This window comes from Pongo abelii, chromosome 12 (assembly GCF_028885655.2).
Source record: "Pongo abelii isolate AG06213 chromosome 12, NHGRI_mPonAbe1-v2.0_pri, whole genome shotgun sequence".
Classification (NCBI taxonomy): Eukaryota; Metazoa; Chordata; class Mammalia; order Primates; family Hominidae; genus Pongo; species Pongo abelii.
The window spans coordinates 117,736,347-117,763,098 of record NC_071997.2 but is presented as its reverse complement, the minus strand read 5'-3'; the positions used below and the strand labels follow the sequence as shown (position 1 = coordinate 117,763,098).

Sequence of the window (26,752 nt, the reverse complement as noted above, 5' to 3'; positions counted from 1 at the left end):
AGCTCCTTTCTTATGCCCCAGTTAGTTTACTCTCACAATGCCCATGTCATTCATCCATGAATTCATGTATTCAACAGGTGTTTATGGAGTCACTATAATGAGCTGAGCATTGTGCCAGGAGCTAGGGATGCAGCAGTGAAGAGGAAAGATGTGGTCTCTACACTAACGACTCCTCTAACATCACTTGCTCATTTCATGTTCTGAGTCATGTGACAGCAGACCATCTAGATTCACAAATATCAGAGCTGGAAGGTCACTTTCACTCTCTCTGGGCCTTTAATTTGGCTCCATGCTGCACCCCAGCTCCTGACCCAGTTCGGCTCCTGGCACTCCTCCTTGGTTATGCTCTTGCATTCTCTCTTGCTCCCTCCTTTACCAGATTTCCTGAGAAAACAGCCCTACAGAATCATGCCCAGAGCCCCCAAGGAGCCAGGGTTTGCATCAGCCTGCCCAGCCAGCACCCTGGAACCAACAACTCACTTCCCCAAACTTAGAGAGCTACAAAAATCACAAAAAGTATCTTTGCTTAGGTACTGCCAAAGCACACGGCATGCATTCTCTCATTTACTCCTCCTGGTGAGTATCTGTGTTGGGAGCCATGGTCTCCAGTTTACCGAAGAGGGAACTGAGACTTTGAGGAGTCACAAGACATGCCCACAGTCAGCTGACATGTAGTAGAGCAAGGGCTCAAACCCAGATTTGTGTAAGAGTTGAAGATGGGATACTGGACATAACTAAAGCTATACAGAAAGTTAATGGGCAATTCCCCCCATCACGTTTTGGGGGGGTTATTCATCCTTTGGAATATTTCCATTTGCATGAGTTTCCCTGTAGTGGGCCTGGCAGTTAATTAGGCGAAAAGCAGCTATGTGCAGGATGGAACAAAAGTGTGGGACACCATGGAGCTCATCTTAAGTGGACGGACAGCAACTTGCCCAGTACCCCTCTCCCACTCCCGGGTACCTGGCTGGACTGTGCTTTCCTTCAATACCCCATTATCCTGGAGCTGAGCTGAGTGGGTTTCCACTTTCGCAACAGTGCTCCTGAACTAAGTCATCTGCCCACAAGGCAGAGCCTGCCTTCTTCCCTCTCCATCTCCACAGTGTGTAGCCGTGTGGGTGCTCAAAGCTGTGACTGAGTACACAGCAGCAGCCTTTTAATGCTTTTAAAATAAAACTTGGATTTTCTTTCTTTTTCTCCCCAGGTTGGTTCAGAAGGAACAAAATGTCCTAGTCTATTCCACATGGAATAGGTACCTCCTTCAGCACCATTTGCAAAAGCGTTCTAAAACTGAAAATTGTTGTGGGATGAAATTGTCTGCCCTTTTCTGCATTTTTATTCCGTCTCAGAATAATGCTGTCATCCAGAAAGAACAGATGTTTGTTACAGGTAAAGCCTGCTTGTACCAACATAATATACAGAATCATCAAATCCTTTTCAACTATCACAACAAAATCACAGTTGTTCCAAACTGGTGTGGATACATCCAGAGGAGGAGAGGGATTCCACTAAAAGGTCTTTGGGAATGACTGACCAGCCTGTGTAACAAGAGGCTTGTTCTTGCAGTGTAGACAATCGTGGAGGTAGCAGACCATGGGCTTTGGGGTCAGAAGACCAGCATGTCTTTCTCAGCTCTGCACTTACCCGATCTGCAACCTGGAACAAGTAGCTTAATGTCTCTGAGTTTCTGTTTTGGCATCTGTGAAATGGAAACAAAAATGCAGACTAGGTTTGTTTGCTGGTTAGATCGAATAAAAAACGTATAGAAAACATTTAGCATCGTAAATAGTACTGTACTTGGGAAGCACTGAACAATTGCTTTTTTTTTTCAATTTATTTTATTATTTGAGACAGGGTCTCACTCTGTTGCCCAGGCTGCAGTGTAGTGGCATGATCAAGGTTAACTGCAGCCTTGACCTCCTGGGCTCAGGTAATCCTTCTGCCTCAGCCTCCAGAGTAGCTGGAACTACAGGTGTACACCACCACCTGTAGTATACGCCTGCCTAATTTTTTGTATTTTTTTCTAGAGACAGGGTTTTGCTATGTTGCCCAGGCTGGTCTCGAACTCCTGGACCCAAGTGATCAACCTGACTCAGCCTCCCAAAGTGCTGGTTTTACAGGCGTGAGCCACAGCACCTGGCCCAGTTGCTTTTATTTATGTGATCACAGAAGCAATGTAAAAACAAAAACAAAAACAAAAAAACTATAGCTATCATTAGTTAATTAATCTGTCATTCAAGTGGTTTATTCCCAGGAAAATCAGTGTTAGAAATACCTCAGAGTGCCTGGGATGGACTCTATTGTCCTACCTCTGAATTATCCACTGGGAGTCCCACTGTATTTCAATTGTGACTCCATAAGGTGAAACATTGATTCCAAAAGCTCTGCTTAAACCAGTGAGCCTTCCATCTTCCAGTTCTGGAGGCAGGAAAAGCTGTGCTCACACTCTCACACACCATATCGGGGGGCGGGGGGGTTCCTTATGGAGGAATTCACACCTGCCACTCCTCCTTATCTCTCTTCCCTCCCCCTTTTCAAAAGTCTGAGAAGTTGGTTCACTCAGGGTGCAGATAAAACTGCAGAACATTTAGGCAATGTGAAGCAAAACAAATTATCCTCAAAGACTCTAACCACTTGAAAGGTATTCATTATGTTAAAATCTCTTGTTTTGGTTACCGTGATAGTTAATTTTACATATCAACTTGATGAGGTCAAGGTAATGGCAGCAGTGGGCCATCTGGAGTGGCCGCTGTCATCATGCTGGTCGCTGCAGGGAGCATGCAGGGAGAAGGTGGACAGCACCCCACCTCCTCTCCGCAGATTTCCGCCCTGGGGGCTGCTGTGAGGGGGAACAGGCCAGGTAGCCCATCAGTGGGGAAGCAGTACGGCGGAGGGAGCAACGCAGTTGGGCAGAGGGACCCGAGGCAGAGCTGGGCCCGGGGTGGTGCCACACTTGCACACGGAGTTGGGGGCAGGTCTGGGACACAGAGCTGGGGCTGCACTTTGGAGGCCCGGGGTGCAAGTGGGAGCGGCACCCACTTCGGGAACCTGACTAGTGGCGCAGCCACTGTGCCCACCCCACCAAGGGTGCTGGGTTCCTGTGCCTCAGGAGGAGGCTCTGCACAGGGCCACCTGGGGCTGCGTCTTGGGGTCTGCCTTAGGTGGAAGTGACCGCCGAGCCTGACACTCTCTACAGTCAGGCTTGGGACCCGATCCCCTCAGCCCAAGGCCACCCCTCAGTGCTGGGGCAATGTAGGGAGCTCATGGCGGTGTCACCCCTACTCCAGATGCAGGCCGAGGCCCAGCAAGGACCTGGAGCCCCTGCTCCAGGCTGTGAGGGGGCATGGCCAGTGCTGCATGCTCCACGGAGCCAGTGGGAACTGGGAGCAGGCAGCAGCCCTGCCCTCCTGAGCACAGCTGCAGCCACCCAAGTCAGGATAATGGATCCGGGCCTCTGTGTGCTCTTGGGGGCCTAGGAAGGCCGCCCATGCTCTTGTAGGCTCAGAAGTGCCTGCTCCCACTACCTGGCTTCTCTCCACTGTGGGGACCAGCTCCAGTCTCAGAGAAACATGGAGCAGGGGTGCACACGCTGGGGGCAGCGCTGACATGCCAGCCCCCTGCCACCGCAGCCCCTGGACTTTGGGTGCCCAGAAGTGTGGGGGAGGGTGAGGGGGTAATCTGAGGAGGTGCTTAGGGCAGCTCAGTGCTGGCCTGCAGGTGCCCATGGCATGAGCAGCCTGGGCACCAGGGATGGAGGCAGGAGGCAGATGGCTCCTGGAGGGAAGGGGTGGGGTCCCCAGTGAGGCCCCACCTTCAGGCTAGGTAGGGCCTGAAGCCTCGAGGACAGGTTTCCAGTCCCACAGACCAGAGTGGGGACTTGTGTTGCCTTTTCTGGGCCCCTGCATGGCTGCCCATGGACCAATCCCCATGTACTTCCTCCCCTCCAAGACCCATAAAAGCCCCAGGCTCAGCTACAGCAGGGCAGACATCAGGAAGACCAGCTGCAGAGAGGAGCAACCTATCCCAGGGTCTCCCCTCTGAGAGGAGCTTCCCACTCCAGGGTCTCCTCTCTGCTAGAAGCTGAACACTCAGGACACCAATAGCGGGAAGGAGCTACCCCCTATTGGTCGGTGCCCTCTATCACTCAATAAAGCTCCTTTTCCTCTTGCTTACCCTCCACTTGTCTGCATACCTCATTCTTCCTGGTCTCAGGACAAGAACTCAGGACCCACCAAATGGTGAGGCTAAAAGAGCTATAACACAAACAGTGGGGGAGGAGCCAAGATGGCCCAATAGGAACGGCTCCAGTCTACAGCTCCCAGCGTGAGCGACGCAGAAGACGGGTGATTTCTGCATTTCCATCTGAGGTACCGTGTTCATCTCACTAGGGAGTGCCAGACAGTGGGTGCAGGTCAGTGGGTTAGCGCACCATGCGCCAGCTGAAGCAGGGGCGAGGCATTGCTTCACTCGGGAAGCACAAGGGGTCAGGGAGTTCCCTTTCCAGGGGTGACAGACGGCACCTGGAAAATCGGGCCACTCCCACCCAGATACTGTGCTTTTCCAACAGGCTTAGGAAACAGAGCACCAGGAGATTATAGCCCACGCCTGGCTCAGAGGGGCCGACACCAACGGAGTCTCGCTGATTGCTAGCACAGCAGTCTGAGATCAAACAGCAAGGTGGCAGCGAGGCTGGGGGAGGGGCGCCCGCCATTGGCCAGGCTTGCTTAGGTAAACAAAGCAGCCAGGAAGCTCCAACTGGGTGGAGCCCACCACAGCTAAAGGAGGCCTGCCTGCCTCTGTAGGCTCCACCTCTGAGGGCAGGGCACAGACAAACAAAAAGACAGCAGTAACCTCTGCAGACTTAAATGTCCCTGTCTGACAACTTTGAGGAGAGCAGTGGTTCTCCCAGCACGCAGCTGGAGAACTGAGAATGGGCAGACTGCCTCCTCAAGTGGGTCCCTGACCCCTGACCCCTGACCCCCGAGCAGCCTAACTGGGAGGCACCCCCCAGCAGGGGCAGACTGACACCTCACATGGCCGGCCGGGTACTCCAACAGACCTGCAGCTGAGGGTCCTGTCTGTTAGAAGGAAAACTAACAAACAGAAAGGACATCCACACCAAAAACCCATCTGTACATCACCATCATCAAAGACCAAAAGTAGATAAAACCACAAAGATGGGGAAAAAACAGAGCAGAAAAACTGGAAACTCTAAAAAGTAGAGTGCCTCTCCTCCTCCAAAGGAACGCAGTTCCTCACCAGCAACGGAACAAAGCTGGACGGAGAATGACTTTGACGAGCTGAGAGAAGAAGGCTTCACATGATCAAATTACTCCAAGCTACGGGAGGATATTCAAACCAAAGGCAAAGAAGTTGAAAACTTTGAAAAAAATTTAGATGAATGTATAACTAGAATAACCAATACAGAGAAGTGCTTAAAGGAGCTGATGGAGCTGAAAACCAAGGCTCGAGAACTACGTGAAGAATGCAGAAGCCTCAGGAGCCGATGCAATCAAATGGAAGAAAGCGTATCAGCAATGGAAGACGAAATGACTGAAATGAAGTGAGAAGTGAAGTTTAGAGAAAAAAGAATAAAAAGAAATGAGCAAAGCCCCCAAGAAATGGGGAACTATGTGAAAAGACCAAATCTACATCTGATTGGTGTACCTGAAAGTGACGGGGAGAATGGAACCAAGTTGGAAAACACTCTGCAGGATATTATCCAGGAGAACTTCCCCAATCTAGCAAGGCAGGCCAACATTCAGATTCAGGAAATACAGAGAATGCCACAAAGATACTACTCGAGAAGAGCAACTCCAAGACACATAATTGTCAGATTCACCAAAGTTGAAATGAAGGAAAAAATGTTAAGGGCAGCCAGAGAGAAAGGTCGGGTTACCGTCAAAGGGAAGCCCATCAGACTAACAGCGGATCTCTCGGCAGAAACCCTACAAGCCAGAAGAGAGTGGGGGCCAATATTCAACATTCTTAAAGAAAAGAATTTTCAACCCAGAATTTCATATCCTGCCAAACTAAGCTTCATAAGTGAAGGAGAAATAAAATCCTTTAAAGACAAGCAAATGCTGAGAGATTTTGTCACCACCAGGCCTGCCCTAAAAGAGCTCCTGAAGGAAGCGCTAAACATGGAAAGGCACAACCGGTACCAGCTGCTGCAAAATCATGCCAAAATGTAAAGACCATCGAGACTAGGAAGAGACTGCATCAACTAACAAGCAAAATAACCAGCTAACATCATAATGACAGGATCAAGTTCACACATAACAATATTAACTTTAAATGTAAATGGACTAAATGCTCCAATTAAAAGACACAGACTGGCAAATTGGATAAAGACTCAAGACCCATCAGTGTGCTGTATTCAGGAAACCCATCTCACGTACAGAGACACACATAGGCTCAAAATAAAAGGATGGAGGAAGATCTACCAAGCAAATGGAAAACAAAAAAAGGCAGGGGTTGCAATCCTAGTCTCTGATAAAACAGACTTTAAACCAACAAAGATCAAAAGAGACAAAGAAGGCCATTACATAATGGTAAAGTGATCAATTCAACAAGAAGAGCTAACTATCCTAAATATATATGCACCCAATACAGGAGCACCCAGATTCATAAAGCAAGTCCTGAGTGACCTACAAAGAGACTTAGACTCCCACACATTAATAATGGGGGACTTTAACACCCCACTGTCAACATTAGACAGATCAACGAGACAGAAAGTCAACAAGGATACCCAGGAATTGAACTCAGCTCTGCACCAAGCGGACCTAATAGACATCTACAGAACTCTCCACCCCAAATCAACAGAATATACATTTTTTTCAGCACCACACCACACCTATTCCAAAATTGACCACATACTTGGAAGTAAAGCTCTCCTCAGTAAATGTAAAAGAACAGAAATTATAAAACTATCTCTCAGATTACAGTGCAATCAAGCTAGAACTCAGGATTAAGAATCTCACTCAAAACCGCTCAACTACATGGAAACTGAACAACCTGCTCCTGAATGACTACTGGGTACATAACGAAATGAAGGCAGAAATAAAGATGTTCTCTGAAACCAATGAGAACCAAGACACAACATACCAGAATCTCTGGGATGCATTCAAAGCAGTGTGTAGAGAGAAATTTATAGCACTAAATGCCCACAAGAGAAAGCAGGAAAGGTCCAAAATTGACACCCTAACATCACAATTAAAAGAACTAGAAAAGCAAGAGCAAACACATTCAAAAGCTAGCAGAAGGCAAGAAATAACTAAAATCAGAGCAGAACTGAAGGAAATAGAGACACAAAAAACCCTTCAAAAAATTAATGAATCCAGGAGCTGCTTTTTTGAAAGGATCAACAAAATTGATAGACCACTAGCAAGATTAATAAAGAAAAAAAGAGAGAAGAATCAAATAGATGCAATAAAAAATGATAAAGGGGATATCACCACCGATCCCACAGAAATACAAACTACCATCAGAGAATACTACAAACACCTCTACGCAAATAAACTAGAAAATCTAGAAGAAATGGATAAATTCCTCGACACATACACTCTCCGAAGACTAAACCAGGAAGAAGTTGAATCTCTGAATAGACCAATAACAGGAGCTGAAATTGTGGCAATAATCAATAGCTTACCAACCAAAAAGTGTCCAGGACCAGATGGATTCACAGCCGAATTCTACCAGAGGTACAAGGAGGAACTGGTACCATTCCTTCTGAAACTATTCCAATCAATAGAAAAAGAGGGAATCCTCCCTAACTCATTTTATGAGGCCAGCATCATCCTGATACCAAAGCCGAGCAGAGACACAACCAAAAAAGAGAATTTTAGACCAATATCCTTGATGAACATTGATGCAAAAATCCTCAATAAAATACTGGCAAACCGAATCCAGCAGCACATCAAAAAGCTTACCCACCATGATCAAGTGGGCTTCATCCCTGAGATGCAAGTCTGGTTCAATATATGCAAATCAATAAATGTAATCCAGCATATAAACAGAACCAAAGACAAAAACCACATGATTATCTCAATAGATGCAGAAAAGGCCTTTGACAAAATTCAACAACCCTTCATGCTAAAAACTCTCAAGAAATTAGGTATTGATGGGACGTATCTCAAAATAATAAGAGCTATTTATGACAAACCCACAGCCAATATCATACTGAATGGGCAAAAACTGGAAGCATTCCTTTTGAAAACTGGCACAAGACAGGGATGCCCTCTCTCACCACTTCTATTCAACGTAGTGTTGGAAGTTCTGGCCAGGGCAATTAGGCAGGAGAAGGAAATAAAAGGTATTCAACTAGGAAGTCAAATTGTCCCTGTTTGCAGACGACATGATTGTATATCTAGAAAACCCCATTGTCTCAGCCCAAAATCTCCTTAAGCTGTTAAGCAACTTCAGCAAAGTCTCAGGACACAAAATCAATGTACAAAAATCACAAGCATTCTTATACACCAATAACAGACAAACAGAGAGCCAAATCATGAGTGAACTCCCATTCACAATTGCTTCAAAGAGAATAAAATACCTAGGAATCCAACTTACAAGGGATGTGAAGGACCTCTTCAAGGAGAACTACAAACCACTGCTCAAGGAAATAAAAGAGGATACAAACAAATGGAAGAACATTCCATGCTCATGGGTAGGAAGAATCAATATGAAAATGGTCATACTGCCCAAGGTAATTTACAGATTCGATGCCATCCCCATCAAGCTACCAAGACTTTCTTCACAGAATTGGAAAAAACTACTTTAAAATGCATATGGAACCAAAAAAGAGCCCGCATCACCAAGTCAATCCTAAGCCAAAAGAACAAAGCTGGAGGCATCACACTACCTGACTTCAAACTATACTACAAGGCTACAGTAACCAAAACAGCATGGTACTGGTACCAAAACAGAGATATAGATCAATGGAACAGAACAGAGCCCTCAGAAATAATGCCACATATCTACAACTATCTGATCTTCGACAAACCTGAGAAAAACAAGCAATGGGGAAAGGATTCCCTATTTAATAAATGGTGCTGGGAAAACTGGCTAGCCATATGGAGAAAGCTGAAACTGGATCCCTTCCTTACACCTTATACAAAAATCAATTCAAGATGGATTAAAGACTTAAATGTTAGACCTAAAACCATAAAAACCCTAGAAGAAAACCTAGGCATTACCATTTAGGACATAGGCATGGGCAAGGACTTCATGTCTAAAACACCAAAAGCAATGGCAACAAAAGCCAAAATTGACAAATGGCATCTAATTAAACTGAAGAGCTTCTGCACAGCAAAGGAAACTACCATCAGAGTGAACACGCAACCTACAAAATGGGAGAAAATTTTTGCAACCTACTCATCTGACAAAGGGCTAATATCCAGAATCTACAATGAACTCCAACAAATTTACAAGAAAAAAACAAACAACCCCATCAAAAAGTGGGCGAAGGACATGAGCAGACACTTCTCAAAAGAAGACATTTATGCAGCCAAAAAACACATGAAAAAATGCTCACCATCACTGGCCATCAGAGAAATGCAAATCAAAACCACAATGAGATATCATCTCACACCAGTTAGAATGGCAATCATTAAAAAGTCAGGAAACAACAGGTGCTGGAGAGGATGTGGAGAAATAGGAACACTTTTACACTGTTGGTGGGACTGTAAACTAGTTCAACCCTTGTGGAAGTCAGTGTGGCGATTCCTCAGGGATCTAGAACTAGAAATTCCATTTGACCCAGCCAGCCCATTACTGGGTATATACCCAAAGGACTATAAATCATGCTGCTATAAAGACACATGCACACGTATGTTTATTGCGGCATTATTCACAATAGCAAAGACTTGGAACCAACCCAAATGTCCAACAATGATAGACTGGATTAAGAAAATGTGGCACATATACACCATGGAATACTATGCAGCCATAAAAAATGATGAGTTCATATCCTTTGTAGGGACATGGATGAAATTGGAAACCATCATTCTCAGTAAACTATCGCAAGAACAAAAAAACCAAACACTGCATATTCTCACTTATAGGTGGGAATTGAACAATGAGAACACATGGACACAGGAAGGGGAACATCACACTTTGGGGACTGTTGTGGGGTAGGGGGAGGGGGGAGGGATAGCATTGGGAGATATACCTAATGCTAGATGACGAGTTAGTGGGTGCAGCACACCAGCATGGCACATGTATACATATGTAACTAACCTGCACATTGTGCACATGTGCCATAAAACCTAAAGTATAATAATAATAAATAAATAAATAATTAAAAAAAAAAAACCACAAACAGGGCTGAGACATGCCCTTTGCTCGCCATATTGCAGGCAGAGAGAAGAGCTGTGGCCCCTTGGGGAGCCCAGACCTGTGAACTTCCCAAGTTAGGGATGTCACTCCCTCCTTAGGGCCCTGTGGTTTCCTGGCATCTCTAAGCTTCCGGTGCCACCATGTTCCCCAGTGCCAGCTGAGGAAGCTGCTTGCAGTGCTCCTGGTCCAGCTGTAATCTCACAGAGAGCTGGCGCCCATGCTGGCACCTGCAGCTTCCCACCCTACTGCAACAGCTGCACAGAGGTTTCCAGTCAGAAAAATGACACCCCAAAGATCCTGTAACAAAGGGGTGCCTAGATATTTGGTCAAATATTATTCTGGATGTTTCTATAAGAGTGTTTTGAGATGAGATTAACATAAATCATTAGACAGGGTAAAGTACATTGCCCTTCCTGATGTGGGTGGGCCTCATCCAATCAGTTGGAGACCTGAATAGAACAAAAGGCTGATACTCCCCAACACACACACACCAAATGCCTGGAGAAGACAGAATTCTTCCTGCCTGACAGCCTTCAAACTGGAACATCATTTTTTCCCCCTGATTTCAGACTTGAACTGAAACACCAATTCTTCCCGGTCTCAAGCCTGCCAGTCTTTGGACTAGAACCACAGCATCAGCTCTCCTAGGTCTCACCCTGCAGATCTTAGGGCTAGCCAGCCTCTATATCATGTGAGCCAATTCCTTAAAATAAATCTTTTTATACAAACACATACACACACACACACCCCATATTGGTTCTGTTTCTCTGAAGAATTCGAATACAGTTATTATATATTGTTTTCATCCATTTATTAAAATAGGTACCTGAGTAACTTCTAGGCAATATCAGTCACATAGTAAGAAGTAGTTAGAGAAGATAAACTGTGGGTTCCTTGAGCATGACGTGTATGGTCAGGCTTTCTCCTTCCCTAGTCTGCCCTTCATCCCTAACTGGTCAGACTAATGACATTTGGCTGCAGTATCACAGATAAGGAAGATAAAGTGACCAGCCTAGCCCTTTTCTCCAGGGCAGAGGAAGAAAAATAGTAAATGTTCTCAGAGAACTTGTCAGCTGGTCAACCTCTGAAGCACCAAGAAAAGATAACCTTGAAAATGAGATCCTTTTTAGCCTGGGAAGGACACTGGCCAGGCCTGCGTGCCTGTGTGCACTGATGTCAAGATACAGGAAACATCAGCTGGTGAGAAATTGATGAAAGCAAGGAGAGAAGCTGTGCCATTTGAGAGGTGGTGTACCAGTCACATGGATAGCATTTGTTCCTTTTAGCTTTTCTTTCATTCACTCACTCAATCATTTGTTCACTTAACAAATATCTACTGAGCCTTTACTGTGTCTACATTCCCTGTGGCAGGAGCTCAAAGCACAAACTCTGGGGTGAAGTAGGTTACATTACAGTTGCAGAGACAAAACACGTGGAGAGTGAAAATCGTTAAGAACAGGCAGCATGGGCCAGAACAATGAGTGAGCCAGTGCAAGGGAATTGAGAAGAGATGGGAATGTGCTCAGAGGAGATACCCATCGGGTGAGCTGCACCACGTAAGTGGAGCCCTGGAGATATTCCTGGATTTGTAGAGAAGGAGAGGCTGGGTGGGCAGGTCGAGCAGGAATAAGGGATGCTTGTTTGGGGAGGACATGAGCAGAGGGTCATGGTTTCTCTCCCTGGTGAGTAGCAAAAAGTAGTCATGCTGGTTGTTTGGAGCCAAAAAAGAAAGACTCTATCAAGGAATTTGAACTCAATACAAGACATTACAAGGACAAAGCATGCTTAGAGTATGTCATAGGAGCTGTGTTTTAGAAAAATCAATCTGACAAGAGACAATTTTTAATCTAATTTTTATATTTTTCTGCTCTTCTTTTTAAATTATTTCTTTCTGTTTCTCTGCAAAGGCTCAGATGTTGAACATGAATGACGCTTAAAAGTGGAGAAAAAGGAGACAAATGGCACTTATTTCCTCTTCTGTGATAGAGTCTTAAGTATATTTTCTCTCTATCCCACTAGATATAAAGTTTCTCAGGGCCAGAGGGCATGGCTTATTGATTCACTCCTGCTGGGTCTGTATACTGTCCTCAACACACTGCAAGTGGTTTGCAGGAAGGGGACCCAGCAATTTCTTCTGTAGGCTTTCCCTCGGTGCTTCCTAGAGGACCGTCAGATGAACCTTAGAAGCATAGGATGTTAGAGCTAGAAGAAATTTCTTTCATTCTCACAGAGGTGGAAAGTGATAAGGGACATGAGCAGGACCATGCAGTAAAACCATGATAGATCCAAGGCAAGAATCTAGAGCGGCCAGCTCCTGGCCCAGTGTTCTTCTCATGCCCAGAAACCAATTCAGATGGGAGAGAAGATGTGAGGATTCAGGCCAATAGACGGGCCTGTAATTCAGACAGGGCTGTCTAGAGCTAGGCTGGATTTACACAGTAAGCACCAGGCACAAAGCAAAGGTGTCTCTCTGTTGATACCCCGTCCCTGCAGCCTCCTGGCCTGCTTGAAAGGTGGAGACAAACCCCACAGCTAAACCACGCCTTCGGTTCTCCCACAAATCCTTCAAACTAGTAGTAGAAGCCTTGGTCTCCCAATGACAAAATACAAACGGTTTTGTAATACTTCATGAATTTTATTTTTCAATTTTTTGTAGAGATAGGGGCTCACTATGTTGCCCAGGCTGGTCATGAACTCCTGATCTCAAGCAATCCCCCTGCTTCGGCCTCCCAAAGTGCTAGGATTACAGCATGAGCCACCGCAGCTGGCCCCCTTCAGGAATTTTAAAATTCTTCAAGGTCAAAGAAGTGTAACTGCTTCTCAATATGTGCCCAAAGTATTTTAAAGTTCATAATCACCCCAAAATCATGAAATCTGAGCATTGGGAGAGACTTGGGGCCCTATCCAATCCAATTCCTCATTTTACAATGGAAAAACTGAGACCTGGGGAAGATTAAAAACTTGCCCAGACTGGTGTTTACAACATTAGTTTAGAGCCAGGGCCACAGGCTCGGATACTCCCAGTCCAGGCAGGTAATGAAACCAGCAGAACAGGGGTGGAGGCAGGAAGGGACCCAGTACAGTGACAGGGCTGGGAGGGTGGACTGAGAGCAGCTCCCACCCAGCTCCAGAAACCGAGGCCATGGGGAAATACCTGCCCAGTGTTGTCAGGAATTCTTTTTCAAAAGAAGCTGAAAACCAAATTTTTAAGTGAAATCATTGCCTTTTAAAGGTTGACAATTGGGTCAAGGCTTTTTTTTTTTTTTTGAGACAGAGTCTCGCTCTGTCACCCAGGCTGGAGTGCAGTGGCACAATCTCGGCTCACTGCAACCTCTGCCTCCCGGTTTCCAGCGAATCTCCTGCCTCAGCCTCCCGAGTACCTGAGATTACAGGCATGCGCCACCACACCCGGCTAATTTTTGTATTTTTTAGTAGAGACGGGGTTTCACCATGTTGGCCAGGCTGGTCTTGAACTCCTGACCTGATGATCCGCCCACCCCAGCCTCCCAAAGTGCTGGGATTGCAGGTGTGAGCCACCGTACCCGGCCTGGTCAAGGTTTTTAAACATTCTGCGGGCCAAAAGCATAGATAGGACTCTGAACTGTTCCCAAAAGATGTCAGCTCAGCACGTCAAGTCCCTGCCCCTACTATGGCCTCTGCCATTTGCTACATGTGTGTCTGTTTCTTTAAGCCTGTTCAAGGTGTGAACTGGAACAAAAAGGTTGTGAGAGTCGCTCATTTCAGCTCTCTCCATTGCAGCCCACTCACCTAGAGACAAGTCACTCTGTCCTCCATGTGTGAATCACATCAGCTCCAAGATTTCTCCAGCTCAGCTGTGGCTTTCATTGAGGTAAAATATTAAATAACCTTGACATAAGACACACATATCTGGGTCACCCGGCGTTCATATTCTGGTATCTGTATAGGGACCAGGTGTTTTCAAGGCAACAGCTGCAGGACCATCATCTGGCTTGAGCAAGCTATAAAAATCCAGAGAAATGGAGGGGACATCCCTTTACATTTACCCCCAAACCTCACTGTGGAAAATTAAGAACACATCTTTGAAATTATACTCCAAATAGAAAAGTAATTAAAACAGAAAAGCACAGCCTGATCTTGTTACCTTTCCATCCTCAGAGAGAACCCACCTGAGGCTGTAAAAATCCTTCTAGGTAGGTAGCTAACGTGGCCAACACCCAGATGCATATTTATACTGACATTTACACAGACAAAATCCCCATTCCTTATTTGGAAAAGCCACAGGAAGCAAGAGGTCTTTATTTGAAAGCTCTGCAGCATTGATAAAAGCATTTGGAATGGCTTTCACACGCTAGCCTTATGTAGCCTAAACCGCCTGACTTTCAGAAGTCCTAATTAGCAGTCTCATCATGAAGAGAATGCTCAGGTTGCCATGGGGTTCAGCTAAGTCCTGAGAGGTCCTGAATGCTGAAAAGATTATAGTACTCACCTTCGCACCTTACCTACAACTATTATTCAAAACATACCCCAAGCCTTAACACAAACAAGACAAAGTATAATAAAGTCAAAATAGCCTTTTCCTAGGCATCTCTGGTTGAAAAATTCTAGATAAGTCCATGAAAGTGGCATTTTCTCCATTTTTTGTGGTGTCTCAAACCCAGGTCCAGGCTGTCGGTTAATACGTTATTGGCCATGCAGAAACAAGAACTCGTTGGGAAACATAAGACCAGGCCACCTTGTGACACAGGATGCACGCCTTGGGAGCTCTCTCAGAGACCATCTAACTCAACGACCTCCTCCCACTTCATACAGTTGACCCTCGAACAACACGGTATGAACTGCATGGGTCCACTGATATGTGGATTTTCTTCCGCCTCTGCCACTCCTGAGACAGTAAGACCAACCCCTCCTCTTCTTCCTCCTTCTCAGCATACTTAATGTGAAAATGATGAGGATAAAGACCTTTATGATGATCCACTTCCACCTAACGAATAGGAAATATATTTTCTCTTCCTTGTGGTTTTTTTGGCTTGCTTTGCTTTGTTGTTTTTTTCTTTTCTTTTTTGTTTTTCTTTTTTTTTTTGAGATGGAGTCTTGCTCTGTTGCCCAGGCTGGAGTGCAGTGGCACTATCTAGGCTCACTGCAACCTCCACTTCCCGGGTTCAAGCAATTCTTGTGCCTCAGCCTACAGAGTAGCTGGGATTACAGGCGCCTGCCACCATACCTGGCTAATTTTTGCATTTTTAGGAGAGACGGGGCTTCACCATATTGGCCAGGCTGGTCTCAAACTCCTGACCTCAAAAGATCTGCCTGCCTCGGCCTCCCAAAGGGCTGGAATTACAGGTGTGAGCTACCGCATCCACCCTCTTGTGTTTTTTTAAAATAATATTGTTTTCCCCAGCTTACCTGTTGTAAGGATACAATATATAATACACGTAACATACAACATACGTGTTAATAGACTGCTTATGTTATCAGTAAAACTTCTGCTTAACAATAGGCTATTAGCTAAGTTTGGGGAAGCCAAAAGTTATACATGATTTTTTGACTGACAGAAGGTCAATGCACCAACTCCTGTGTTGTTCAAGGGTCAACTGTAAATGGGGAAACTGAGGCCCTGGTCACAGTAGCACACACAGTATGAACTGGAGATGAGAAATTTGTAATACACCACACTACTTCTCCACTTCAATTGTCTATTAGTAAAATGCCCTCCCACCCCTTGGTTTTAAAGATCCCAAGTAAGGAATAGAAGGTACATTTTCAAGGGTTCCCATAGGAACACCCAGGTTCCATTGTTGAACTGCAGAGCTGGTGGTGAGTCAACTTGCATACATTTCAAAAAATCTACCTAAGACAGTTTCAAGAGCCCAGCTTGATAAATTATGCACCCTTGGCAAAGTAAGGCAATGCATGTTCTAATTAATTAGGTATGTGAAACACAAGGAGTACTGGACCTGAAACAAAGGAAGGGGACTTGGAGAGTTCAGAGTAAAGATTCATAAATTAGCTCCGAAAGAAATGAATTAATTGCTTCTGAATTTTGCACTCCTCCCTCAACCCCCAACTCCACATTTTGTACTGCAAATATGTTACAAGTCTTTGTTTTCCTTCTGGCTTTTCAGCTGTGTCTTTGAAGTTCCCTAGTTCTGCAGTAACAGGCTTCCCTTGCCTGGCTCCATGTTCCTGTCTATGGACCCAGCCAGAGCTTCCTCCAATATGTCCAATTCACGGATAATTAGTCTGAACTAAAACATAATCTGCTCAGGATAATTGACTCTATATGAAGTCGGCTTAAAAAAAATGTCTACTTTGGGTTTCAGGGATTTGCATATGACATGATTATTGCTTAAGTCAAATTGAAATCATAGGAGGTCTAATCCCCTTTCAGAGCTGGTGGGTCACCACTGATCCCTCTGATGGTGGAAGAAGAAGCAAGACAAATTCCATAAGCATAGCACTGTGTTTTTACCCAAAGCACAAAATGTAAATGGAATTTTTCTAAAATGTTCCTGGGGGTTAAAGTTACTTAAACCCTGCAGGGTGTCCGTCCCTGGCACTAGCGGTTGTTCAAGGGCCTCCATGAACCTGCTCTGGCACCTCTGCAATCTCAGTGACTGCTTAGTAATCAAAGACGTGAAACTAAAATAAAAAGGCATTATTGGGCCGAGTGTGGTGGTTCACATCTGTAATTCCAGCACTTTGGGAGGCGGAGGCGGGCAGATCACTTGAGCTCAGGAGTTTGAGACAAGCCTGGCCAACATGGTAAAACCCCGTCTCTACCAAAAATACAAAAATTAGCGGGTTGTGGTGGCACGTGCTGGTAATCTCAGCTACTCGGGAGACTGAGGCAGGAAAATCGCTTGAACCCGGGAGGCGGTGGTTGCAGTGAGCCGAGATCATGCCACTATACTCCAGCCTGAGCAACAGAGCAAGACCCCATTTCAAAATAAAAAATAAAAAAGGCACTATTGTATTTCTGCCTCACAAATGTTGATAACCATGTTCAACATATATTTTATGTGATCATATGTGAAGTATTAATTGGTGCAGATTCTGCAAAGCTAATTGGCAATATGTTTACACACTTTGACCCAGTAATTCTATTTCCAGAGATGATTCTAGGAAATTCGCCAGCAATGTGGACAAAGATTTGCTATAAGGAACTTTATCAGTGTTATTTACACAAATGAAAAACTTGAAAAAAGTAAATTATGTCCAACACTGGTTAAATAATGTTATAACCAAAGGTAAAATAATATGAAGTCGTTTGAAATGGTGTTTGAAACAATAATTAAAGACATAGAGAAAATACTCATAATATGAATAATCAAGCCTGGCTATTTTTTTAAGCATAGAAAAAGACTACGTTTAAGCATAGAAAAAAATGTTGTTCCAGTTTATTACAATGAAAATATACTGCTCCTATAATACAAAATATTTTTAGTGGGTGATTCTCATAATACTTCACAGATATAAAGTGTTATCTCATTATAATGGATTTTTAAAAGTAAGCCTAGTTTCTTGTTACTAAGAGACTCAGAAAGTGAGTTGCGTTAATTGTTAATAATAGTTTCAGAAAGACGTACAACCTGTGGAGCCTTCGTTTCTAGCCAAACTGAAGAATCGGCTTCACATTTGATGGCTCTCCTTTGAAACATGCAAAAGGAAGCTGCTATAAAGTCAGGCCCATAAAAAAGTCTTTTGTCTACACTTCCCATTCCAGTCCAGTCCAGCCCTCGCTGGCTATTAAGGTAACTGTTTGGAAAGAACATGTTTCCCTCTCTAGTAATCAAAATGCGTCTTCTCCTCCATCTGCCTCATAACGAGAAGTCATAATCTTCTTTTTATGACATCTCCATAAAAGACATCAATAGAACAAAAAAAATACATTGCTCCTGGTAATAATAGTGTTTGTTATGGAAATTGTAAAATGTTCCCATATAGGTACAATCCACTTTAATTAAGTCTTGTCAAAGAATACATTTTCAAATCATCTAAATCAGATATTGTAGAGCCATAAGCTTGCTATCATGGGGGAAAAAAATGTACCTCCGGGATTAAGCCTGGGGCTGAATCAATTTTCTTATTAAGAGCCTGCATGGCTCAGGACATTTGTAATGGAAGCTAAGCCAAGCCTCTGGCTTTAAGTTCCAGCCTGGCAGTCAAAGACTGAGAGCTTTTTGTGCTGAGAATATGCGGACTGATGAGCTACAAGACTGTGCCCAGCTTCCCTCAGCCGGCTGAACCCTGCAGTGCTCCAGGTTCTAAAATGCTCCCGCCGGCCCTTTGCAGTCTGTCCTCCAGGATGGGCCTGAACCAGAAGCAGAAGGATGCAGCAGGAAGCCGACGGGGTCTCAGCAGAGATTCCAGGTTCCAGAAAGCTCCCAGGCATAGGGAGATGAGGCAAGGGTGGACCTGGCCAAATTTCAAAGAGCAAACCAAAACTTTCTTTTTATATTATATAACCCTTTTGTTAAATTCCTTATCAAAAATTATAAAAGTAACATGTATGCCCCATATTTGTTTAAAAATTAAGAAAATGTATAGTAAAATATAATCTTCTCTACAACCTTTGCCATGTCTCCACCTCTTAGGTTCAATGGAGACAGCCTGGTGTGTGTCTTTCCACCATAAAACATGCACAGGAGGTGGCCCTGCTTATTTTTATTAAAGAACAGCCATTGCATACACATTATTCTGCAACTTGTTTTTCTCACATAACAGCCCTGCAGGCCCACAGCTATAGATGTAGGGTTTTAGTTCATTTTCATGCTGCTGATAAAGACATACCCAAGACTGGGTAATTTACAAAAGAAAGAGGTTTAATGGACTCGCAGTTCCACGTGCCTGGAGAGGCCTCACAATCATGGTGGAAGGAAAAAGGCAGGCTTTACATCACAGCAGGCAAGAGAGAGAATGAGAATTAAGCCAAACAAGTTTCACCTTATCAAACCATCAGATCTTGTGAGACTTATTCACTACCACGAGAACAGTATGGAAGAAATCGCTCCCATGATTCAATTATCTCCCACCAGTTCCCTCCCACCACACATGGGAATTATGGCAGTAAAATTCAAGATGAGATTTGGGTGGGGGCACAGCCAAACCATATCATGCAGGAAAACAGCGTTTTCAGCTGTTCAGCTGTGATTTTCTGGGTGCTCCTTCTGCCTTCCCCCAGAACGTGGAGGCATGGACCCAGCTTCCATGAACCTTCCCTGGTAAGCACCAATGCCCCTCTTACTCCCACATTAAACATGTCCATTGTCAAGTTGGTGGCCATATGGTCACCTTTCCCCAGGCCCTGACATAGGAGCTCAAGCTTCTCCTGCAAGATTGGCCTTAGTCAGTGGTTGGTTCCTCCAGACCAACTGTTGTTCTCCATCTCACTGCCATCAGAAGGCAGAAACGGCACAGTATCTGACAGTGTCTTGGAGACACTCATGGGGCTGCTCATGGCCTAGAGGAAGGGTAGTGAGTGACTGCCCAGCTTCCCTGGTGCCAGAGCCACCCCAGCCCAGGCGCAAGCTCCCTTCGGGGACTTCTCATGTCTGGGCTTGAAGCGCAAGGCCAGGATGTTAAGAGGCCTATCAAGACCATGTCTTGAGTCCTATTCTTTAGATGTATCAGTTCCATCAACCCAGCCTTTCCTGGAAGCCTTTGTTTAAAATAACAACAACAGCTCAGCTCAGCCACAAGGCTGAACAGTTGTCCTTCACCTAAGGGTTTTCAAAGCCCCACATTCATAACTTTGCTTTTTCAAGACCAGCTGGCTGGCCCTTTAAAACAAGATGCAATATTGCTCCCCCATTTACCAACTGGTCAAACAGAGACAGAGACAAATTAGGTAATTAATTGCTCTTCCTGCTGTGAGTCAGGGCCACAACTGACATCAAGACCCAGCCTCTCTGGGGCTCACAATGCCATCATTAGTGACCCTCAATGAAGCCATTCTGTGAGCTGCAGAAAAGCTTTCTACGTAAAACAAATTAAAAATGAGAAAACACAGCAAGACCTTTGGTGTTTCTGGATGCTCAGAAAAAGTCCTTCATTAGATGAGCCCTTCCTCCTAAGGCCCTCAGGGCACTTCCCAAATGCAACAACTCTCCTTATGCAGTCTCGAACAAATGGGTTCAAAGGCTGTTCTCCTGCCACCCACAGACAGGGAGGTGCCATGTTACCAAGCACCTATGACACCAAGGAGCAGGCAACTGAGCCGGAAGACACAGACAAGGGGCTGTGTCTGCCTCAGTGGGTTTGTGGCTTATGCTGAGGGTTTGTTCCCTGAGTCTCTGTTCTAGTTCTTGAAAGAGATCAGTCACTTCACCCACAAAGAAAATATATTGGTTGTGACCTGCTAATGTCCCAGCACAGTGGAAAACAATAAAGTTACAGAGAGAGCAAGACAGGGAGAAAGTTTATGCAAGGGAGGAAACAGGAGCTTACAGGCGCAGGGACTGAAGAAAGAATGTGGACGTGAGGAAGTTGCTTGGGAGGGGAGCCCAAGAGACACCAAAAGGGAAATGCAGGAATGTGGAGGGGAGACAGAGAAGAGAAGGACGCAAGCTGCCAAGCTGAGCAAAGTTGAATCTCCTGGGTGACTCTGGGAACCAGGGTAGAGTTAGCCTGCCCAAGGCAGGGGAGGGAGCTGGGTTATTTATGTAGCACCTTCTGTCAGTCACTGATTGAGGGCTGCTGAGGGGAGGGGTGACTTGTTAGTTGTCTGGGACTTCCTGCCAGCCCTGAGAATGCCCTCAGTCATAAGAACAGCTGCTGGGGTGGGGGACAGGGTGTCAAAGAAAGTTCTATGTGCAAGACACTGGTCAGACCCCTGAGGGGTAAGTCAGGGTGCAGAACCCCGGGCCACAGTGGAGGCTGAGAGGGGGCTCTGCTCAGAAGTATAAAGTCATGAGGAGTGAAGAATGATGATTCCACACAACAGGTGAACTTCTTCTGTAAAGGGCAAATGTCTTCGTTCATTTGTGCTGGATGGCTTATACCATAGGCTGAGAGGCTGATAAACCACAGAAATTTGTTCCTCACAGTTTTGATGCTGGAAGTCTGAGATCAGGGAGCCAGCATGATGGGGTTCTGGTAAGGACCCTTTTCGGGGTTGCATATGGAAAGCTGTCCTCTCACTGTGTCCTCATGTGGTACAAAAGAGAGCAGGCGAGCTTTCTGGGGCCCCTTTTATGAGGACACTAATCCCATTCAGGAGGGCTCCAGGATCATGGCCTAATCACCCCCAAAGGCCCCACCTCCTAACACCATCATCCTGGGGACTAGAAGTTTGACAAATGAATTTGAGGGGGACACCCGAGATTACTCTTTTGGGAAATAAGAGTAAGAATATTTAGAGATTAAGTCAAATAGTATATGTAAAGCACCTAACACATGGTAGGTGTCCATTAAATGGTTATTACTATAGTATATATAATATATATATTATATTATATATATTATATATTAGGAGTCAACAAACTATGACCTACAGTGCAAATCTAGCTTGCTGCTTGCTTTTGTAAATAAAGTTTTATTGAAATATAGCATCACTCATTCATTTATATATTGTCTGTGGCTGCTCTCGTATGAAAAAACAGAGTTAAATAGTGATGACACAGACCCTGGGATCCACAAAGCCTGAAATATTCATTACTTGGCTGCAGTGGACTGAATGTTGGTGTCCCCCTCACACACACATATATGTACACACACACACACATACATATACACACACACACACACAAACACACACACACACACACATATACACACACACACACACACACACACACACACACATATATATCAAGATTTTAGGTCGGGGACCATGGCTCACGCCTGTAATCCCAGCACTTTGGGAGGCTGAGGCAGGTCTCCCAAAGTCAGGAGTTTGAGACCAGCTTGGCCAACATAGTGAAACACCATGTCTACTAAAAATACAGAAATTAGCCAGACATGATGGTGCATGTCTGTTGTCCCAGCTATTCAGAAGGCTGAGGTGGGAGAATGGCTTGAACACAAAGGTTGCAGTGAGCCTAGATTGCTCCACTGCACTCCAGCCTGGGTGATAGAGCAAGACTCTGTCTCCCTCCCCCCGACCCCCAAAAAAAAGGTTTTAGGTGACCATTTCTGAGGGGATATGATTACAGATTATTTTTATATTTACATACTTCTCTCTACCTTTCAAATATCCTACAATAGACATACGTAATTTTTATGAAAAGAACATTGTAATTTTTTTAAGTATAGGGACCAGTGGGAGCACAGAGGAAGAAGTTATTTAATTTCAGGGATTTCTGAGATGGGATATAGTCAATCCTATGATGCCAAGAGAGGAAAATACAAAACTTCTATCCATATTTATTTACCTTAAAAAAATAAGACAATTTACATTGTGCTAACTCAATACTCACAATGACTCTGGCGCACTCCCTCAATCCACATGCCATGGCCACGTGTCTAGGGCACGTGGGATCCTGTTGGGAAAGCAATAGTCCTCACCAAGATGGCTTGACTGCCGAGTCCATAGACCCTAAGTAGACATACATTGGACTTTACGAGTGCAAAGCATCCAGCATAAGGGATTTTTAATAATCTCTCATTTTTCCTGCCACAGTAATATGGCTGAATTACACATAGCTACAATATGGCAAAATTGCAATAAATCAAAATGCATTCTTTGTCAAAAATACATTTGAAAGACACACACAAAAATTTCAGTGGGGAAATCTAGGGGGAAAATGACTATTAGAACACATGTAGTATCAATGTTTTGCCAGGCAGTTGGATTAAAGTGCAGATGTTTCCAGCATATTCCATTTTATGGATTTGAAGTATTTCATTCCAATGCCTCAGATAGTTGTGCAGTTTGAATATTATATTCTCCAAAGGCATCATTCACACTGTATTCTATGCAACAGGTGCCCATGACGTTCTGCAGTGCACATTCTGGGGGCCCTGATGTAATGACCCCGAATGATACTTATAAAGAACTACTTTAATGTGCACCATGAAAGGAAAGTTTTATTGAAGAAGATACGGTCTTAATAGTCTATAATAGTAACTGTTCTACAGGATCACTGTAGAAACACAACCACTGGAACTTTAAAAAGATCCAAGAGTGTGGTTATAAAGATAGCTCACACACAAAATTCATTCACAGGGTCAGTTGTAGGCAGGCTGTCATGGCAAAGAAACATAAGCTGCAGGTGCACATAGTACCACAGAGTTCCATTAATGTGATTATATATAACAGGAAAAGGGAAATTTAAAGTAGTAGAATTTTTACAAGACTTCATAATGATAAGTGGTTTGATCATGAACTTCTTTGGGAACACACAATGTACCTGAATTAGTTGTTGAACTTGAAGGTGGGTTACATATTTTTCTTCTACAAAGAGACAGGGTGTCGAATTTAGTGACCTTTTCTAAAATGACAAGTAGTCCTCAGCATTGAGCCATAAGTAGATATTTAAAAAAAAAACACACACATTAAATCTGACCCTTCAAGGTAAAGAGTGAGAAAGTAACTGCTTTGCTAAAGAAATTCATGTATCGAAGAGCATTTTTAAAAAACATTTCCATCACTCTGTGATATTTTGCCTGTATAGTTGGTGTGTCAACTATAATGATGCTCACACATGCACACTTAAACAGAATTCACTAGCAAGCTTAAAAATCTTCCAAATAAAGTTTCAATACATTTTGGGTGCATTTGCTTAAAAATGGAAAAATGAAATATCTTCCAATTAGTTTGCAAGAATAACAGCCTGACATCAGGAAGATGGAAATTTACTAGCCCTATTTCAATAAAAGCCTTTGCATAATTGGTGAATGGCATTAAAAAATGAGAATCATAATTTAGGAAGCACAGCCACCAGTGCCCTGTTCCATTTGGATCAACACCTCTTTGTGAGGAATCCTTTTCAACTCTGACAGCCATTCAAACCAAACATATTTTTTAAAGCTGAACTTAGAACTATGATATCTTGCTGTATTGTCAAGTATTAAAATTTTAAAACTAATGCAGCCTATCCAATCTTAATGCTTACTTCAAAATATTACTAATAATTCCAAGGGCAGTAAAAAAAAGTGGCAGCAAAGAAAGATTTTATAATACAAACAATTTAGAACATTATCTATGTCATTATTATCCCAAACCTTTAAATTTTCTATTTTTGTGTATATTATACAAGATAATACATATATAAATTGCATATACATTTATATTTGCATAAAATACAAATATATATTACAATATAGTAATATATAAATGCATGTAAATTAATAACCCATATATAGTAATAGATATAAATTATAAATAAACATATAGTTTTAAAAAAAGAATTTTCATCTCATCTGACTTTGAGTTGGGGCAGGGGCAGGTGTGAGCTTATTGAAGGGGTAACATTTGCACTGAGACCTAGGCAAGAGTGACACCAACATAATGATTAACCAATGGATGGAGAAACATGGATTTCTTTATCCAATGTCAATATTCATTCAATATCAGATGGGAGTGAGTTTAGAAGAAAGGGGAAGATATTGTCCTCATGACAACAGGGAGAATTCTTTTAGAAACTCATTTTCCTGCATTCTAGAGGGTGGAAGCAGAATTAGTTTCAAGAAGAACAAACCTCAGTCTTCAGTGACTAATCTGAGGGATGCTGAGCATTTCCCCACTTTCTGAGGATGGAGATCATAAGGGCAGATCCTCTGCACTCTCAGGGGATGCCTCTCCATGGCCTTGTGGGCCATTTCTCATGCTCTTACAAGGTGAAATGACCCCCTGCCTTCAAGACCCAGCTCAAATGTCCTTTCCACAATGCTTTCTCTATATTGGAGGTTAGTTCCACTTTCCCTCAGCCTCTGTGGTTAGTAGCACATATATGTCCCAACTGCTAAGCTAGGGCAGTTCTGAGGGAGAAGCGTCCTCTGTGTCCAGCCACAAGGGTCATCACCCAAGGTGACCTGAGGTGAGCTCAAAATCATGAGAGAAGACGCAAGGTCAAAACTAGAAAGGCAATAACAAGCACTAAGTGCAGGCGAAGTTTGGAGGACAAGTAGTGAGTTGAATGGCTGGGACTATTACAAGAAGGTGGAAAAGTGGGAGGAGCATCCTGCTGTCAGGGCACATCCAGGAACTGCAGACACCCTCCACCCAGGACAGCTCTGCCTCATCCCAATTAGGCAATGTTTGAGGAATGGGGGGCAAGTTATATTCATATATTCATTTAGCAAATACTTAACAAGTGCCAGGTACTGGGCTATGCTGGGTACTTTCTACCTGACAATGTAGTCACTTCTGCTCTTATCTAAATTCCCCTACCCAATAATGAGCTCCTAAAGGCAGGCCTTTTATTCAGCTTTGCAACTCCGTGGTGTCTAAAATATAGGCACTCACAGGTTTGATTAAGACAAAGAGAACTGTGAGTCCTTTATGAAGCCAAGGTACTTGAAATGTTCTTCCACTACTCTTACCTTAAGCTCTTTCCAACACCCAAGAATAAGTTGGCTTGCCTATGAGTTATAACTACCTAAGGTTAGTTCTCCCTACACTCTCACCTAGAAAACTAATTAGTGTCTTCATATCAGACTCAGACTAACTTGGAATACTTGGAGAGAGCAAAAGAATAATGCAGTGAAACCCTCCAGTGTGCAGTCCTTTTATCTACCTTGGCATCTGTTCCAGCCAGGTAACTGTTGGACTTATAAAAAATTTGTCAGGGTATACAGATTTTGGAGGGCTACATGGGGGGGGCATTAAGGAGGAAGGAATGAAGGAAGGAAGGAAGGAAGGAAGAAGGGAGGGAGGGACGGAGGGAGGGAAGGGACGGAGGAAGGGAAGGGAGGGAGGGAGGAAGGGAGGCAGGGTTTGCCTATCCAGCCAGTTAAGAAAATCACCATGTTTTTGAGGAAACAAACCAATCTCACGTGTGACTGTTCCAGTACAACCATGTTTTTAAGTGTCCCTCTGCACCTTCTGTCCTGCCGTCCCTGGGTCTAGAATGTCCTTCCTATACTTCCCCCCATGTCAAGCTCCTTTTTTCCCTTTGAGAAAAGCTCTGAAAATCTTTACTGATATCTCACCTAAAAGTGAATGTCACATTCAACATCATGGTTATTACCTAGAGAACATATTAAAATCCAGATTTCCAGGCTCCCATCCCAGATCTACTAATTCTCTAGGAGGTGATTCTGACATACATTAAAGTTACAGAAGTTTAAATTCTGTTCATTCAAAAAGTATGCATTGACTCACTGTTTGTCCTACACTGTCCTAGGTTTTTGCTAAATGCCTTCAGTTTGGGTAATTGTTCTTTTGCCTTGCCCCACTACTATACTGTAAGTTTTTTAGGAAGATGGACCATGTCTTATATTCCTCTGTATCACTGAGATGCTTGGCAGAGGGAAGCTTCTCAATAAATGTTTT

General features: G+C 44.0%; 1 long non-coding RNA gene across 1 annotated transcript in view; it reads right to left on the bottom strand.

Moving 5' to 3' along the window:
* The window catches only part of LOC129057758 (uncharacterized), a 226,882-nt gene that overhangs the window by 186,195 nt on the left and 13,935 nt on the right, over positions 1-26,752 (bottom strand). The window contains exon 2 of the long non-coding RNA XR_008522512.2: positions 1,645-1,699. This is a non-coding gene — a long non-coding RNA (uncharacterized LOC129057758). The remainder of the gene's footprint in view (positions 1-1,644; positions 1,700-26,752) is intronic.